The sequence below is a fragment of the Protopterus annectens genome, chromosome 12.part0 (genome assembly GCF_019279795.1).
Source record: "Protopterus annectens isolate FY-2018-M chromosome 12.part0, PAN1.0, whole genome shotgun sequence".
Taxonomy (NCBI): domain Eukaryota; kingdom Metazoa; phylum Chordata; order Ceratodontiformes; family Protopteridae; genus Protopterus; species Protopterus annectens.
In genome coordinates this window covers 1,179,983,505-1,180,001,875 of record NC_056746.1, presented here as the reverse complement: position 1 = coordinate 1,180,001,875, position 18,371 = coordinate 1,179,983,505, and the positions used below count along the sequence as shown (strand labels likewise).

Sequence of the window (18,371 nt, the reverse complement as noted above, 5' to 3'; positions counted from 1 at the left end):
TTACATAATACCAGCATTACATATTACAAACAGACTATTTACAGAGATTACATAAGTAAGCAAGTTAAACAAGTTCCACAGGTTACAGTTAGTCCTGAGCACAAGTCAGGATTAAATTAAATTACACAGTAAACTGGTTAACAGATTTTTACACATTCGAGTTAGCCAGGCTTGATACATTGACATAGCCAGTTAAGTGACAAATGTTGTTTGAGTGTAGTTTTAAATTGACCTAAGGTGGAAAGTAAGGTAATATCAGCTGGAAGAGAGTTCCAGGATCTACTTAGAGTTTGCAAAGAGAGAATCACCGGCTGTGTTAATTTTGCTAGTCTGAATTAGTAGACGTTATTGTAGACCTTGATATTTTAGACTTGGATGATTAAACTCGTTGTGAATTTCACCTTGGGCTGCATTGGTAATTTTGAATTGGTAGTTTGTTAGAGGATCGAAGCGGTCTAGGATTGTTATAGGGGGTGATAATATTTCTAAGTGCAGGAGTATTGTACGGATTATAGAGGATTTTATAGGCCATAAGCAGTTGGTTATACTGGATTAGGCTAGGTAGTTCAAGCCAACCAAGCTGATTTAGATTGATGCAATGATGTGTCCTAAAAGGCAGCCCAGTGGCAAACCTGGCAATGTGGTTGTAGCAAATTGAGAGTTTAAGGACAGTCTTGTTCAAATTCGAGAGTAGAGGGGATGCATACAGAAGGGTTGAAAGAAGGTGAGAGCGAGCTATGGCAATTTTAGCTGGAGGGGTTAGGAAGGCTTTTATTCTGTAAAGTGACCCTAATTTTTTATTGATGGTTTTGATAGTTTGGTTAACATGCAGGTCAAATTTGAGATTGTCTATGATGACACCTAATAGTTTTGTAGATGGGTCAGGGGAAGATTATTGTGCCATCATTTGATTTTATGGTAAAGGTGAAAGTGGTAGACCTACGTGTTGGTGAAAATAACAGCATTTTAGTTTTTTTGGGATTTAGGATCAGACTATGTTCAGAAAGCCAGTTTTCTATTGTATTAAAGGTGGTCTGGGTAGCTGACCATAACTCTACTGGAGATGTGGCTGAGCAAATCAGAGTAGAGTCATCAGCATATTGGATACAGCTGACTTCTGGGATGACAGTATAAAGGTCGTTAATGAAGATGGAGAACAGCAAGGGCCCTAGTATAGAGCCTTGTGGTACTCCGAGGGTGTTAGGTAGAAGGTTAGAGAGTTTGTTCTGCCAGAGGACAGCCTGCTGTCGACCATTCAGGTAGGATTAAAACCATTGGAGGGCTCCAGTATCTAGACAGAATGTTTGCAGGGTGTGGATTAAAAGTTGGTGATCAACCATATCGAATGCCTTGGAAAGATCCAAAAAGAGGGCTGAGGATATATAATTATTGTTGCGATTATGGTTTATGGTGTTAGTAAAGGCTAGGAGGGCTGAAGTAGTGCTGTGATGAGGATGGAAGCTATGCTGAGTGTCCACCATAAGGCGATTTTGGATTAGGTGGTGCATGAGTTGTCTATGAATACATTTTTCCATAATCTTTGCAAGTGGAGAGAGTATAGCTATTGACCTATAATTGGAGAATTCAGTAGAGCTGCCTCCTTTGTGAAGTGGGATTACATAGGATATTTTTCAGATGGTGGGAATTTTAGCTTCTACTATGGTTCAATTGATTAGTATTGAGATGGGCTAAGCAATAGCATCAGCTGATTTTTGTAGGTACTCGGCAGGGAGTTGATCAGCAGAAAGTGTAGTGGGTTTTAATTTTTTGATCAAGGTACGGATAAGTGAAGTGGCGACTGGTTGGGAGCTGAACGCAAGTAGGTTTCTAGGGGTGCTACTTTCAGGACCAGGGGAGCTAGGAGGTAGTTGGCTAGCTAGGGCTTGAATTGTCTCAGTAAAGAATTGGTTAAAACTATCAGAAACATCTTCAGGGGTTTTATCAATAGTAGCAGCAGGGATTGGGGTTGAAGTTTGTCCAGGATGTAGTAGATTATTTAAACCTGCCCAAAACTTCTGAGGGTTATTTTCATTTACTGTCGGTAAATTACAGTAGTATTGTTTTTTGTCTTGTAAAATTGATTTTTTGGTTTCGTTCCTGGATTGCCTGTATTTAATGTGATCTTGAGGGTCTTTAGAAGAACGCCATAAAGCCCATGCTTTGTTTCTAAGGGTAATTTTGAGTTTAGACTCTATAGAAAGCCATGGTGCAGTTTTTGCCTTGGTTCTCTTTGAATGAACAGGTGCATGCAAATCAAGGATCTCAAGGAATTTGTTGTTAAAGTATGCTACTGCTTCCTCTAAGGGGAGGTGTTTTAGAATAGACCAATTACATGAGTTTAGTTCTTGTTGGAATTTGGCAGGGTCAACGTTTTTATTGTTTCTAACCTTTCTGAGTAAGGGTTGTTGGGAATTAATGATTTTGTGCTTAATTACATATGTGAGAAGGTGATCGCTTAGGCCATTAAGGAGGGTACCAGAGGTGTACAGTTGGGGGTGACTGTTTGAGTACCCACTCAAGTATACTTTCTTTTTGGTTGGGTTTACCTATCCTGGTAGGGGTGGATATGATTTGTGTAAATGCATGCAGGTTAATATGGGTGGTTGGGGATTCTAAGGAACAGGTGCCCCAGTCTATGTTAAAGTCTCCAAGTAGTAGGGTTTCCTGGGGGTAGTGACATGATAACCAGTGCAGGACATCTTCAAATGTAGATATATTGTTACCTGGGGGAATGTACATACAGATGATATTAATGCATTTATTTTTATTAAGTTGCAATTTGGTGGCAAGAATCTCAGAGTTATTAATCTGAGGAGGATGTATTACATCTATGGTGACATTCAACTCAGATTTATAGAGTACAGCTACCCCACCCCCGTTCCTCAAAGCACGATCCAGCCTGTGTATGTTGTACCCAGGTGGTAACACTTCATTGTCTTTAGTGTTAGGTTTTAACCAGGTTTCAGATAAACAGAGAATCTCAGGGGAGTGGACATCCAGAAGTGCATGCAATTCATGTACCTTGTTATTAATGCTTCTAATACTGAGATGACAGACTAGGAGAGAGTTAGATGGCCTATTAATTGTAGGTTTGTAGCTTAGATTACAAGTAGAGGGGGTATGTGTATCTGAAGTGAGTGGGCCAGGGTTGGGGTGAATATCACCACCAAGTATTAGGTTGAGTCTATACTTGGTGATGAACTTCAGGAATTTGTTTATTAGTTTGTGGTAGTGTTTGGATCTAGAGCTAATGTGCCTGGGGTTGAGATGTTGATAGACTGAACAAGATGTTGGATAGGATCTGGTACTGTAAGTATGGTTGAAGGTGGAAGGATTTACAGCTGGGGTGATACTATGGCCTTTTGGGACCTGAAATCCTGTAAGAAACTGGTTTTCATACAAGGTAAGGAGGTATGGTGTGAACAAGAGGGGTAGTAAAGAGGAGTATATCATTATATGTGATTCAGCTAGTGAGTGAAGGAACTGTTTTACCTGGTGATGCAACACCAGAAGATAGAGTGGTGAGGTAAAGGTACTGGAAGGGGGGATGGGAGAATGCCAGATGAAAGCTAATAGGTGCTATTAAATGTAGGTAGTAGAATAGGGGTGGGTGGAATTATCCTGGATGAAAGCAGATAGGAACTAGAAAGTGGGGGAGTGGCTATAGTACTATAAATTTAGAGGTACTGGGGGCGGGAGGGAATTGGGGGCAGGGAGGGGACTGAAGAGAGCCCGAGCGTAGCGGGGCTATTGCAGTTTACAAGGTTTCCTAAGGTGTCCAAAAGCTATAAGGTAAGTATTACAGCTGTAATGTAAGAGTCAGTTTACTGCAGTTACAGGGGAAGGAGGCAACCACTCAAGTAGAAACAAAGAGCCCTATGGCTGACCAATATGGTGACCTGCTTAATTACAAAGCACTGTAAGTGAAAGCTTAACAAATGCTTTTTGTGTGTAACCTACTGTGTTTAAATGTTGAGAGAAACTGATTGCAGTCCTGTAGACACCGTTTTGTAGGGAACTGTAGAGTTCAACTAGGAAAAGAGAAAAGCAGAAATTCTAGGGTAAGCATGAAGACAACAACAGGCAGTTATTATATAATAATGCATTCAGAAAGGTTTGGTGGGGGGGGTAAAGTAGCATACTTCAGAATGAACTAAGATTTATAGCTAAGAAACCTAAGCAAGAGAGCAATGCAGTAAATAAACACTTGCCAGATTTTAAAGATATACCAGAAAAACTAAATCAATTATTCACAATTGTACAACTAGAAAATTGCCAGTAAAAGCACTTCAGGTATAGCTATACCAAGTTATTCAAGTCATAAAAGCACTTCTTCAATGTGTTTATGCAATTTAAACATTAAAAAACACATGCAGCAAGGAGGAGCTCTGATTATACACTTTCTCTAGGTACAGGTTCAGTTTAAACAAATATTACCACAGAAATTCAGTAAAGTCACTAGCTACTTATAGAGCCTCTGAAAAACAAAATAGAGCAGTCAGTGCAGAATCAGAATTTAGCAGCAGGTCATTCAGTTACACAAAAAACAGTAAAAGATCCATACAATGAAGAAACTTACACAGTCACACCAGGTCAGCCAAGGGGGAAGAGAGAGGGAAATCCTAAGCACCTAGATTTGAAAATGATGCCTGTACTGAATTGTAGCAGTTTAACCTGTTTGAGGAAAGAGGGGGTGGGGGAAAAGAGAAGGCAGTGGGAGTGGTTACAGGGAATACCCTGATTGACTCAAGACACCACACCAGAGATAAATGTAACTTCGAGCAAATCTGAGTGTTGCCATTGAGATTCTTGACATAGCTATAGAATGCTTTGTGGTTGTCTTTAGAATCAGTGGCAATTTTGTTTTCTTAACTGGCTTTAGAGGATTTTATGAGGGATCTCATCTTCTTACTGAGGCTGACCAGGGAGTTCTTCTAGTCATGGGATTTTACTCTTTTTTGCAACAGTTTCTTTCTTCAGTTGTAGAGTTTGTTTATGGCAGGGGACCACCAGATTGGCTTCCTTTTTTTGGAGGATAACATCTTGGTTCTGTTAGGGATAGCACGATCAATGCACTCGTGTAAGTACTTATAAAGTGCATTTGTGTAGGATTCAGCAGTCCTACCTCTATTGTCTTGTCTGCATGAGTGTTGTGAAGTTTGCCACTTCTGTATTAAGAAGCGTGACGTTGGCTTTGGAGAAATTTTTTTTACGGTGGTTTCCCTAATGGGGGGTGGGGGCAGGATGTGGATGTCTAGGCTGATAAGCTTGTGGTCGGATCTGACTAACGATGAATTGACCTCTGGTGTGGAACACCGGTCGCCCATGTTTGTAATGACAGGTTTAGGATATTGCTCCCCTGGTGGGGGTGAGGATAAGTTGATTCAAGGAGATGGAATTTATGAATTCCAGAAAATGAGCAAAGGAGTTGGTACAGGAGTAGTTTTCCCAGTTAATGGTGAGGTAGTTGAAATCGCCCATTATTAGGGTGTTGGGTTGTACCCTAATTGTCAAAGGAAAAAACTTCAAAGACCAATTCACGTTGAGTTCAAGCAAGGCACCCTTTATTACTTGCAGCAAGGAGACAAAGCATGTAGGCACAAGGTTTGTCTGAATTACTGGTGATTAGTATGATGTTCTTCATCTCACATTGCTGCAGTCCTTACACTAGGGTAGTCCGCTGTCCTCGGTCGGCCCGAATATCAAAGTATACGGCTGACGTCGGTCAGGGCGCATTTGACTGACGTCAGGACGTCAGGGTACAAATGCGCATGACCGGCGTCATATCCTCAGTCTTTTTTGCCACATGGTCCGATGCAGAAGCAGCATTGCAAGTGCCGGTTGGCATTCTGAGATTTTTCGATTTAGAAGTTTCAGACAGAGTTCAAAGTTGGCTAAGTACCCCGTTGGGGAATATTTTAGTTTTTTCTTGCCTCCAGTCATTTACCGGATGTCAGAAAAAGTCAATAATTGTATTTCTTGTGGGAAACAGATACCGCATAGAGATTACCATACTTTGTGTATTCCTTGCTTAGGGCCTGAGCACGACGTTGTTGGCTGTCGCTCTTGTGCTAGATTTAATAAACGCACTATAAAGAGAAGGTTGGATTGTGCAAGGTTAGTCTTTGGGAAGCGGTGCAACTATAAAATGCCGTCGGATGCTCCGCCGCCGCTTCTTCAAAGAAGCGCAAGGATAAGGCAGTTAAGCCTAGGCTAGAAGAGCCGTCTGTACCGGACGCCGGTTCTTTAGAGGTGTCGGTGGAGCCGGTGGCTCCACCGGAGGTTTCTTTGTCTTCCCAGGGTGAGACCTTATTATTACAAGATGTGGCCTCTCAGGAGACAAGTCAGGCTGAGGGGGCTTCTCAGGTTACTATACTCCCTCCCTTCCTAAGGTGGCTAGGCCCTCTCCTTCTGTTTCAAAGGCTTCTCCCAGGGGCAGGCCAGGTTTAGCTTCAGTTGGTGTTACCCCTAGCTCTTCAGGTACTGTGCCCAAGAAGCATATGCTTAAAATGGCAGAAGATTTGATTACTTTGATTAGGGGTTCTATGCCCCCTCCTGATAAGAGACCTAGGGTGGAGCCTGAGTTGGGGGGGTTTGGAGCAGGTTTCAGATGTTTCAGAGTCTTCGGCTGAAGACTTACAGGAGTACTCTCCTTATTCTGATTCTGATGTGGATGATTCTACTCCTTCTGCTACTCCTCCAGAGGATTTTTCTTTTTCAGAAACTCTTCATTCCATGAGGGAGCATTTTAAGTGGGAAGGTCAGGACTTCTCTGATTCCAGGAAAAGGCTTAGGGAATTTCTGTTTTTACCCCAGCATAGGCCTTTGGCTATACCTCCTGTTTTGGATGTGGTGGAAGATGTTTTTACAGAGGCTTCTCTCAATCCTGATTCTTTGCCTCCTGCGCCTGTTAAGCCGGATAGGTATTATAGGGTGCCTGAAGCTCATAAGTATCTTTTTAAGAGTCCTAGGGCAGACCCAGAAACTGTTAGCCAGGGGCCTAAGGGTGTTAAGGCTTCTGTTGTTAAAAATCCGGTTCCTGCAGACAAGGAGGCTAGGGCCTTGGATAGATGGGGAAAGAAAGTCTATACTACTTCTACTCTTGCTATGAGGGCTCTGAATTGCCAGTTTCACATGTTGAAATACCAAAACTATCTCCTTTCACTATTGAAGTCTAAGGTTGATGCTCTGGCAGTAGGTATTGATTGTAAGGAGTTGCAAGATTTAGTGCATGTTTCTGAACAGGTGGGTAAGCATTCTTTGCAATGTGGTTTTGATGCTGTACAGGCCTCGTCTAGGGTGGCTGCCACTGGGTCAGTTCTTCGCAGGCACGCCTGGCTGAGGGATCAGACTTTATCTGAACATGTTAAAACAAGGATTTTAGATGCTCCTTTACAATCTGACGTGTTGTTTGGTCCTCCTGTTGAGACAGTTTTAAAGAAAATGGAAGACAAGGCTAAGTCTATGCAGACTGTTAAAGATTTTCTGCAAGTCCAGCCTCCAAAGTTTAGTAGAAATTGGCCTACTAAAGGGTGGACGTATCCTTCTTACGATTCCCAGTCTAGGGGTAGATCTAGATGTGGTAAGGGCAGAGCTCAGGGCTCTTTCAGGCCTAGATCATGGAGTTCTCCTGCACAGGCTTCGGGTGAGGGCAGGGGTCAGTCCTTTCGTAAGCAGACCCAATGACCTACCTTTTCAGCTGCCAGAGCCTGCTCGTCTGGCAGCACCTTTAGGGGGAAGGTTGGCACTTTTCAAAGAAAATTGGAGTTTAATTACCCAGGACAGATGGGTATTAGATATCATACACCACGGCTACAGGTTTTATTTCCATACCTTGCCTCCTTTCAAAGGCATGCCAGACGTTCCTCCTCAACAAAGAATAGAGGCTCTCAAACAGGTTTCTCTGTTGCTTCAACTAGGGGCCATACAGCCGGTCCCTCTGCCAGAAGTGGGCCTAGGATTTTATTCTCGCCTGTTCCTAGTGCCAAAGAAGGGGAACACATGGAGACCAATTTTGGATTTATCTATCCTCAACACTTATCTGGACATTCCCAAGTTCAAGATGTTGACGTTGCAGCAGCTTTTACCTCTGCTGGGCAAAGATCATTGGATGGTAACTTTGGATCTCAAGGAGGCTTACCTTCATGTTCCTGTCAGACTCAGTTGCAGAAAATATCTGCGTTTTCGAGCTGGGACTTCTCACTATCAGTTCTCTGCATTGCCCTTTGGCTTATCTACTGCGCCCAGAGTGTTCACGCTTTCCTCAGACTAAACGGAATACAGATCTATCCTTATTTGGACGACTGCCTAATTCTGGCTCAAGGCAGGGAAGAGCTTCTTCATCATTTGGAATATGTGATAGCAGTGCTAAGATGCCTAGGGTATTCTGTGAACGAAATAAAGTCCAGTCTAGTACCCTCTCAAGACATGTGCTTTCTGGGTGTGAGACTGAATACAGCATCCCAGATGGCCTTTTTAACCCCGGACAAACAAAAGAGTCTATCCCTTTACTTCCATCAACTTTCTCATCAGTCCGGGCTGACTGCAAGGACAGTCCTTCAAGCCTTAGGGTTCATGGCATCTTGTATTCTGGTGCTTCCCAATGCCAAACTGCATATGAGGAAGCTACAATGGTATCTCAAAAATGTATGGACACAGCACTGCCAGGATCTGGACACTGTCATTCAAATAATACCTTGCATTCAGAAGGAATTTTTGTGGTGGGCTCAGGAATGTCACCTAAACAAGGGAGACTCTGTGACCCGGCCAGAGGCGAGTCAGATTTTAATGACAGATGCCTCAGACAAAGCTTGGGGAGCTCATCTAAATGGAAAGTGGATACAAGACAAGTGGCCTGTCAGCCTACATCATCTACATATCAACATGAAGGAGATGTTAGCAGTCCAGTTTGCATTAATAGCTTTCAAGGAATTCCTTCTTCCAGGACAGGTGTTGATTCTAACAGACAACACAACTGTCATGTGGTACATCAACAAGCAAGGGGGAATGCATTCTTATCCTCTATGCAGGCAAGCAATGATTTTGTGGGAGACTGCTCTCAGTTTACAGCTCGATCTTCAGGCAAGGTTTCTGCCAGGAGCACAGAACTCATTAGCAGATGTGTTGAGCAGACGAATTATGGATCCCCACGAGTGGAAATTGGATCCTCATGTATTTCAGAAATTGACAGTGTCATGGGGAACTCCAGACATAGATCTGTTCGCTTCTCCACTAAACCATCAGCTGCCAAAGTTTTGCACAAAAAGGTTTCATCCCACAGCTTGGAGAGTGGATGCTCTTTCCTTCAATTGGAGCAATCTTCATGTGTATGCCTTTCCACCTCTGCCTCTCCTCCCAAAGGTACTTCTGAAGGTCAGACAGGACAAGCCAAGGATGATTTTAATAGCTCCAGATTGGCCTCGACAGCACTGGTACCCATTACTAAGAAGTCTAGTACGGAAGCCTCCATGGCCTTTGCCTTCGATTCCACACCTGTTGTCACAGGAGGATAGCCATTTGCTCAATGTCAAGCTTCATTCTCTGCACCTAACAGCCTGGCATATTCTGTTTTGAACCATAGTGGGCCTTCACTTCCTCAGCAAGTTTTGAATGTTATTTTGGAAGCTAGAAGGCCTAGTACAAGGAAGGTGTACGCGGATAAATGGAAGAGATTTTTATGTTGGAGTGCAGCAAAAGATTTTGATGTTTCTGGGCCTAATTTGAGTGTGGCTCTTCAATATCTTACTGAGTTACTGGACAAAGGTTTGTCTTTCTCTTCTATTAAGGTTCATGCTGCAGCAATTTCGGCTCACTATGATTGTGACCCACCATTGTTTTCTCATCCTTTGTTCAAGCAATTTCTTAGAGGGGCAAAGAATATAAGACCCCCACGAAAAGCTCCTACTCCTGCTTGGGATCTCAATTTTGTGTTGGAGAAACTCACTCTACAACCTTTTGAGCCTGCAGCTACTGCTGAGTTGAAATATTTATCATGGAAGACTGCTTTTTTATTGGCCATTACCTCTGCAAGAAGGGTGTCTGAATTGCAGGCCCTTATGGCAGTTGAGCCTTTCTTGATTTTCCATAAGGATAGGGTATCATTACGTACTAATCCTTCCTTTATGCCTAAGGTGGTTTCTAGTGTGGCTTTAAACCAAACTATTCATTTGCCTACTTTTTATGCAAATCCCCAAAATAAAGGGGAAAAGATTTTGCACACTTTAGATGTTCACAGGCAGTTGCGTTATTATCTGGACAGATCTAAAGGGTTCAGGCAGTCTCAGCAGTTGTTTGTTTCTTTTGCTCTAAGTTCTCAGGGCAAGCCTGTGTCAAAACAAACTATTTCTAAGTGGATTGGGTTTTGCATTGCTTTCTGTTATTCCCATCATGGCAAGGAGATTCCAGCTGGGATTAGGCCTCATTCCACTAGGGCTACTGCCACTTCAACAGCTTTTTTGAGGGGAGTGGCAACCAAGGATATTTTGGAGGCAGCTACTTGGAGTTCTGTGCATACTTTCTCTAGGCATTATCACCTGCCACTTTACTCTAAGTCCAGGGCTGGTTTTGCCACTGCTGTTTTGCAGGGCATTTTGGCGGCTCCTGCTTCCTTGTAGTTAGCCATCCTCCCTTACCTCTGCTTTGGGATTCTACCCAAGTGTAAGGACTGCAGCAATGTGAGATGAAGAACATAGTACAGTTTTGTACCTACCATAAATGTAGATGTTCGAAGATCCACATTGCTGCAGTCCAATTTACCCTCCCTCCTTCCCCTCTGTAGTTAGAGGTGGTTGTGTGGGTTGGGTTGTACATGTTGTGTATATTGTATATATTGTACATATAGTTGGTGCAGGGGTGGTTGGTTGGTTGTTTGCTGTCTTTTGGTTTTGACCTTTATTTTTAGGGTCTTCTGACATCTGGGGCAAGAAAAGACTGAGGATATGACGCCGGTCATGCGCATTTGTACCCTGACGTCCTGACGTCAGTCAAATGCGCCCTGACCGACGTCAGCCGTATACTTTGATATTCGGGCCGACCGAGGACAGCGGACTACCCTAGTGTAAGGACTGCAGCAATGTGGATCTTCGAACATCTATATTTATGGTAGGTACAAAACTGTACTTTATTCTTATACAGTTCTCTTCCTGTCACACAGAAAGTTTTACTATTCTATTGCTGACGTAGTTAGACACAGCTTTCTGTATGTTCTACAGAAAATGTTACTAGACTTATTGCTGACTAGGTTAGATTATTTGCTAGCTTGCAAAACATTTTGAGAAAAACAACCTTTATTTTAGCCCATTTTAACTTTTCATTTCTTCAATTGTACTGTTCTAATACATGTGTTACATTTTGTCTGGATTCAAGATACATTTCTAGCTTTAGTACAAGTAATGCTGACTATGGTTTATACTTTCAAGCATATATTGTTTTCTTTATCAATGCTTCTAGCTGCTGCATACTTTCTCATAGCATAAGCAGAAATGAATATCTCTTTTTAAGTTTCATGACATTAGCAGAAATGAAATGTCTCTGACATTAGCAGAAATGAAATGCTTCTTAAGTTTCTAATAGCTGTACAGATTCATGCAGTGTGAACAGAATAAATGTATTAACCCTTTTAAACCTTGAATGCACTAAGCATACATATTACTATTATATATTTTTCTAACACTAATATTTTTCAGTGTGTCAAGAAATGAGGAGTGGGAATCCTGGAGCATGGTGGGGGATCTGTAGCAAGCTACAATTTGGATTGCGGTCTTGCCCAGAGTTAGTTTCACTTGGAGAATCTCGGATGCATTATGCTGAGCAACTAGCCTGGAGGTGTGGATATCCTTATTGAATGGACATGCCTCCACCTTTAGTGTTTCGGTCCAGGTTAGGTGGCCGAAAGGTGTGGTATGAGTTATAGCGTGGTAATGCATGGGTGCTGTCTGGAGCCTTGAACCAAGTCTCTGTCACTGCACAGATATCGATATTCTCCATTTTAAGGAGTGCCTTGAGTGAATGCATTTTGAGGTGTAGACTTTTAGCATTGAGTAGCATTACCCTCAGATTTTGCTTGCTTGTACCTTTTTCAGTGGTAAAATTGTCATTTGAACCTTCCCTAAAATAAGGCACTATAGGGGTGTCAAGAGCCTTTACCAGTATCCAGAATCCTAAGGGTGACAGGTGCAGGCCATCTCTGGCAAAGCATCGTGGTCTGTAGATCATGTCATCCCAGGCAGTTACTGGATCCCCTTAGAATGACACCAGAAGCTTAGCCAGTTGTTGAAGTCCATCATTTTGTCCTTGTACTGTGGTATCATTCTGGGTGACGTCAGGATGCTACTCAGGGCTAGGGTCGTACCTGCCTGGGCTACAAGATCGAAGAGCTCCTCCATGTCTCTTTTCATGTAGTCCAGGGCGGTACATCTCAGGTTATTCACACCAACATGGACAATGACAGAGTCATATTTGTACGTGTTGGGGAGTGACCTGAGTGTGTACATTATGTGGCAGATCCTGGTACTCGACAGGCAGCTGACAGTAACTTTCTCCTTGTTTAGCCTGGTGAGTGGAGCTTCAGTGTGCCTGACTATAGAGTCACCTATGACTAGAATGTTGGTACGTTGTTATGCCTTATGGGCTTTGGTTTAGTGGCACACTAAGTTTGTGGGCTGTGTGTCATTTGGGTTGTGTTGGGGGGTGGAGGTTGCATGCGTTTCTGCTTTTGAGGTCAGTATTGCTTGAGCAGATTTTTATTGAGAGCCTCCGCGAACGTAGGTGTGTGTTTTGTGTTGCTATGTGTGTGTCTTGGTGGTGTAGGTTTTGAGGGACTATGTGATAAGTGTGGTGTGGTGCAAGTGTTCATCTTCTCCTCTTGACTGTCTAGTCCAGTCTTGGGTGAAGAGAGCTTTGCTTCCAATTTGGCTATACGAGTGCATTTCTCACAGGTTGTAGTGTTGGGTGGTAGGAGGAGAGGGTTGTGTCTTTATATAAGGCAATTGTTGCATTGCCCCAAGATGCCCAGATTCATCAGGTAGACATGAGAACACACTGGGAGCTGACCCTTAGACATGCCTGGATAGGTGCTTATTTATTAAGTACTAAAAACTATTTTCCTCTAAACAAGTGAGGAAAGTTGAGTGCTGTAGTAATTTGTAGCTTATTTAGTGCTTACAACAAGTTCTGAACAAGTGCGGAGCTCAAAGAAATGGATTTGAGTGCTAAAACTAAAAACTGGCTAGTTCTAAGGGAAAATCTGAAGAGCAGACTTAATGGCGCCAGGAATAGTTTACCCCTAGCTAAGCGGTGATGCATAAAGTGTAATTTTTTATCTTTATTTTTTTTATATATAACAGTAGCAAATGAGCAAACTGATCTAAACAAATTAACCAATAAAAGCTAAAAACTGAGCCCTGTTCCAGCAGTCTTCGATCAGACAAGTTCTAACTGCACACTCCTACCATTAGAGGTGCAGGTGAACCTTCCCAAAAAATATGGTCTGGATTAGTGCTCAAGTTATACGAACAAAGCTAGATTCAGCAGGTCTGAATTTAGTCTATGCTACAGCCAACAAGGCATACCAATTTCAGAAAGAAACAGTTCAAATAAGCAGGCACAATAAGCCTTTAACCAGAAACTCCCAGCTCAGGAGGGCAGAGTCTACCCTCACATCCCACAAGAGTGCAGACCACATGTTCTTAATGTAAAATAACTGGCCCGAAGCCCAAGTGCTTAAACCAGAACTAATACACTCTTAGAATAACAGACACAAAGCCTTCAATCAGCAACTCCCAACTTAGAAGGATGTAAGCTACCTGTCCTGCCACAACAATGCAGACCACAAACCTTCTTAATGTAAAACAACTGGTCTGAAGCCCAAGTGCTTAAATTGAAAAGCTTAGAATAACAGAATTTAATCAGGCTACTACCAAGCAGTAATAAATGTAGCAGAATAAATACAACTGAGTACTTTTAAGAAGAGGCAAAAGCAAAATAAAGTGCAATTTTTTTTTTTTAGTAAAGTGCAAGGAGAGAGGAAATACAAAGGTTATCAACTGAACACTGTTTAAATAAAAGCTGCTGTGTAATTAATGCTTTATGCAAACAAGGGGAGGGGAAAGAATTCTCACTTATGACTCCACTTAAGGATGCATTGTACATTGATTACCATTAAGCCCAGGGGGCGTGTCAGCTTGCAGTTTAACCTGCCATCTAAGCTCCTTAACTTCTAGCTGTGGTTTCCCATCTCCATAGATCAAGGAAACACGGTCTAACACTAGAAATTTAAGTGTAGCAGGAAGGGTTGGTTAGCTTGTGTTTAGCTAGAGCATTCTTTTCATCACCTTTTCTTATGGCCTGGTAATGCTCCTTGATTTGATCGCTGAGCTTCCTAATAGTTTTTGCAACATAGAACACCCTGCAGTGACTGCAAACAGCAAGGTGTACTATGCAAGTTGAATTACAATCAAATGTGTCTGAAAAATGAATTACTTGTCTAGGAGTGTGTAAGGTGAAACGGTCTCCACATGCAGTTTACTGGCAGCAAGCACATTTCCCACAACAAATCATAACAACTGAAGGGGGAGGTGTGGTTAAATTTCTCTGACCAGCTAGATCAAATACTGATTTGAGAGACTAGGATCTCTTGTAACTTAAACATGGAATGGGACCTAGTGCCTTGCCTATCTCTTGGCAACTGGAAATAATATCCCAGTTCCTAGAAACTATGTCCCGAATAGATTCTGCATCAACTGAAATTGGAAGAGGAAAATGAAGGCTGTCATTGGAAGATGGAACTGGGCTTGGGGAAAAGCCTTTTGATAAAATAGGGGGGTATTTGTTGTGTCTATTCACTGCAACTTCCTCCAACAGGGTGTCCACTGAGTGCTGGGTAGTGTTTGTCTGTGAATAACTGTTTAAGAAAGAGGCTTTCTTTTGTGAAACTTTCATCTAAACTAACAATGCAGCTAAGTTGTACGAATTGCCCCTCGCCTATGTTCTTTTTCATAAAAAAGGGGTTTTGGCTGCCAAAATCCAAATAGTTATTCTGAAAGGTACTTTTTCTGTGAATGGTCGAAGAAAACTTGTTAGTGTGGGGGTCAAGTGGAGAGGGTCATATCTAAGAAGTGGACAGTTTCTCCCTTACATGAAAGGGTAAAGTCTAAAAAACCAATACTGATGTTAACTTTCTCTAAGAATACATCAAGCTCACCTGGTGGCCCTATCCAAAGGAAAAAGATGTCATCTATATAACGTTTATATAGAGAGACATATTCAAAACGATCTTGTTTGGTAAGCACAATTGCTTCCCAGGAACTCAAAACTAGGTTGGCATAGGACGGGGCCATCTTTGCCCCCATAGCTACTCCCTGTACTTGTTGGTAGATGGTACCATTGAAAGAAAAGAAATTGTTTTCCAACACTAATTTCAAAAGAGCTAACAGAACTGGGACTCTATGAGGGGGGTATTAGTGTGCTTGGCAAGGTAATCTCCCACCATAAATAAACCCCTTTGTTGCAGGATGCTGGAATAAAGGCCCCAATGTCCAGGGTGATCAATGTACAGTGACCAGTCAAAGGAGAGCAGTTATGGACCTGATTCAAGAATTCCCAGGAATCTTTTAAGTAGAACTGGGAGGACTGAATTAGCGGGTTTAGGAAAAAATCTAAAAGAGCTGATATGTATTCAGTCTTTGTCTTACTTGATGCCACAATATGCCTAAGAGGAGGATTTTTTTGGATCTTTGTGTTTTGGGGATCCCTAACATCCTACTCATTAATGGGGACTTCACCTCCTTAAATTCCAACCATACTTTGATAGACCTTGGTAAGAGTGTTGCCAAGCCTACAAAAGCTTTCTGTAACAAAATCAGCGGAAACAGTTTTGTAGTTGTCGGTGTTGGAAAGGACTTCTTCCATTTTGCTAACGTAAGAGCGGTTATCCATAATGACTAAACCTGCTCCTTTGTCTGCCTTCATAACCCTGATGTCTGGATTAGCCAGGAGACTTTTGAGGGCTGTCTTTTCTTTAACAGAAAGTTTAAATCCCTTAGTGGGTGACTTTTTCTCAAGAGCTGCTTTTACTTCTTTCTCACACACTTTACAAACAATATTTATTGTGGGATTAAGGGGGGATTGAAAGTGCTTCTTCTAGGGAAAGAATCACTACCATCATCAGAATCCGAATCCTAACTGTCTGGGAAAGGGAGGGAATGGGAGGCATTGGATGTAACAAGCTGTTCTTGCTGAGGGCCTGCACCTAGTGTGGAAAAAATGTTTGTGTTAAAAACGTCATCAGCTTGTGTAACAGATTGACAAAAACATACATTATTATTTTTTATTTTTAATGCCGTATTTTAAATTAAGCTTTCTACAATAAAGGTTTAAGTCTAGTACCGCATTAGTCATTGAAGCCCTCTGTAAGGGAATAAAGTTTAGTCCCTTTTGCAAGGCGTACGTATGTGTGTGTGTGTGTGTGTGTGTGTGTGTGTGTGTGTGTGTGTGTGTGTGTGTGTGTGTGTGTGTATATATATATATATATATATATATATATATATATATATATATATATATATATATATATATATATGTATATATATATATGTATATATATATATATGTATATGTATATATATATATGTATATATATATATATATATGGATATATATGGATATGGATATATTATATAAAATGTGTAGCTCTGTTTTTAAGGAAGTCATTTGAATTGTCTTTCTAGCATATTGCCTACCATAAAACTCTCAGTGGGGCATAGTGTGCAGTCTTAGATCAAGGTTGTTTGTGTATTTTGGTAATTTTGGCTGTATGTCTTTTGTCACATTTATTTATTTTGTGTTGACTGCTGCTTTGACTATTTTCAGTCACAACACAGGCCATTAGGCGTTATCAGCTGCAGTAGGAAAAAAAAGTTAAGTAAGGAGATATACTTGGTTTTCTCATGTTTCCTACGTTTAACCTTTTGCCCTTATGGTTCATTGTTTGTACCTCGGATAAAGGCACACCATTTCGGTAGTTGGATCTTGCTGTAATATGGTGCAACATTTGTTATTGTCGGGACAGTTGTACTTCCATTGAGAGTTTAACTGCAGTCAGGCATGTTTTACATCCGGTAAAGAAGCTGGTTCTTTTCTTTGGGCTTAATGACTGTTGTGAGGGCTCTCCTTTTCAATGGAGAGACCCCACGGATTGATTTTGTCAGCATTATATCTGTGGTGCAAGTTGTATGTTAAGTTGCTCTAATAGCAGCTGTCTCATATGTTTAATTTATGGTTTTTCACTGTCTGTGGAAAAGTAAGGCTGGGCAAACTAGTGACACGTACAATCTTTAATGATGCAAGATCTTTAAGGATGGTGACATTTCGTGGTCTAACTACCACAAGATCCTTACCTGAAGTATAAACATACAGTGCTTATATCACCTGCTTTATAAGTAGGATGTAGCAACAGAAGCAGACAGAAGAGTGTACCGATGTTTAAAAAAAAAAAAAAAGAGTGGGGAAATTGATGGTTCTTGCAATATGTAAATTACCTATAGCATAACGTGTGGGCTACCATTCTAGCTGAGGGACTTTATTTCAGTACCACATATGGTCTCGCCAGCTAGTTATTTGTTTACACAGTTATTTATTCAGTTATGTAGTTATTATGATAACCAACATGTCCAGATGGTTTGTGGCCCATTTTCAGTGAAGTCCCACAGAGAGGGAGAGAGAGAGAGACACCCCTCCCCCCCCATGAAATTGTATAATGTAGAAAATAATTTTTTTCACTATAAGGTTACTGTAGTTTATACAAATAGCTAAGGATAAAAATGTTCAGTATCCAAGATGGACAGAGACTAGATGTAAATGTTGTACAATCACTTTTCCATTAAGTACCCATCACGAGGTAATTTCCCAAATCCCATACTTCATTTACCATGCCCTACCTTGTACCATGCTTTACCATGCCTGCCTTGTACTGTACCCTACCTTGTACTGTGGCCTGTCATGCCCTACCTCGTACCATGCCCCATCATGCCCTACCTTGTACCATGCCCCATCATGCCCTACCTCGTACCATGCCCCATCATGCCCTACTTTGTACCATGCCCTACCTTGCTGAGATTTGCTAGGAAGGAAAGGTTGCAGGCCCATGTTTGCAGTGGGAGTGTTGTGCAGGGTTTCCTCTTTTCTGTGCTGATGCTTTTCATTCTTTTGCTGTTGCATCATTTGTTTAGTCTCTGCCATTGTGCCTTCCCATTACTTTATTGAATCACTTTCCCAACAGATAATAGTATTTGCAACACCTCTGATTGTTTCATCCTTACATCCACATTTCTTCAATCTCTGTGGTGATGAAAATAGAGGAGAGTGGTAAAGCAAAG

At 41.7% G+C, this 18,371-nt stretch overlaps 1 protein-coding gene across 1 annotated transcript in view; it reads left to right on the top strand.

Moving 5' to 3' along the window:
* Positions 1–18,371, top strand: part of SRC (SRC proto-oncogene, non-receptor tyrosine kinase) — a gene marked incomplete in the record, with an annotated part of 1,446,557 nt that overhangs the window by 535,615 nt on the left and 892,571 nt on the right.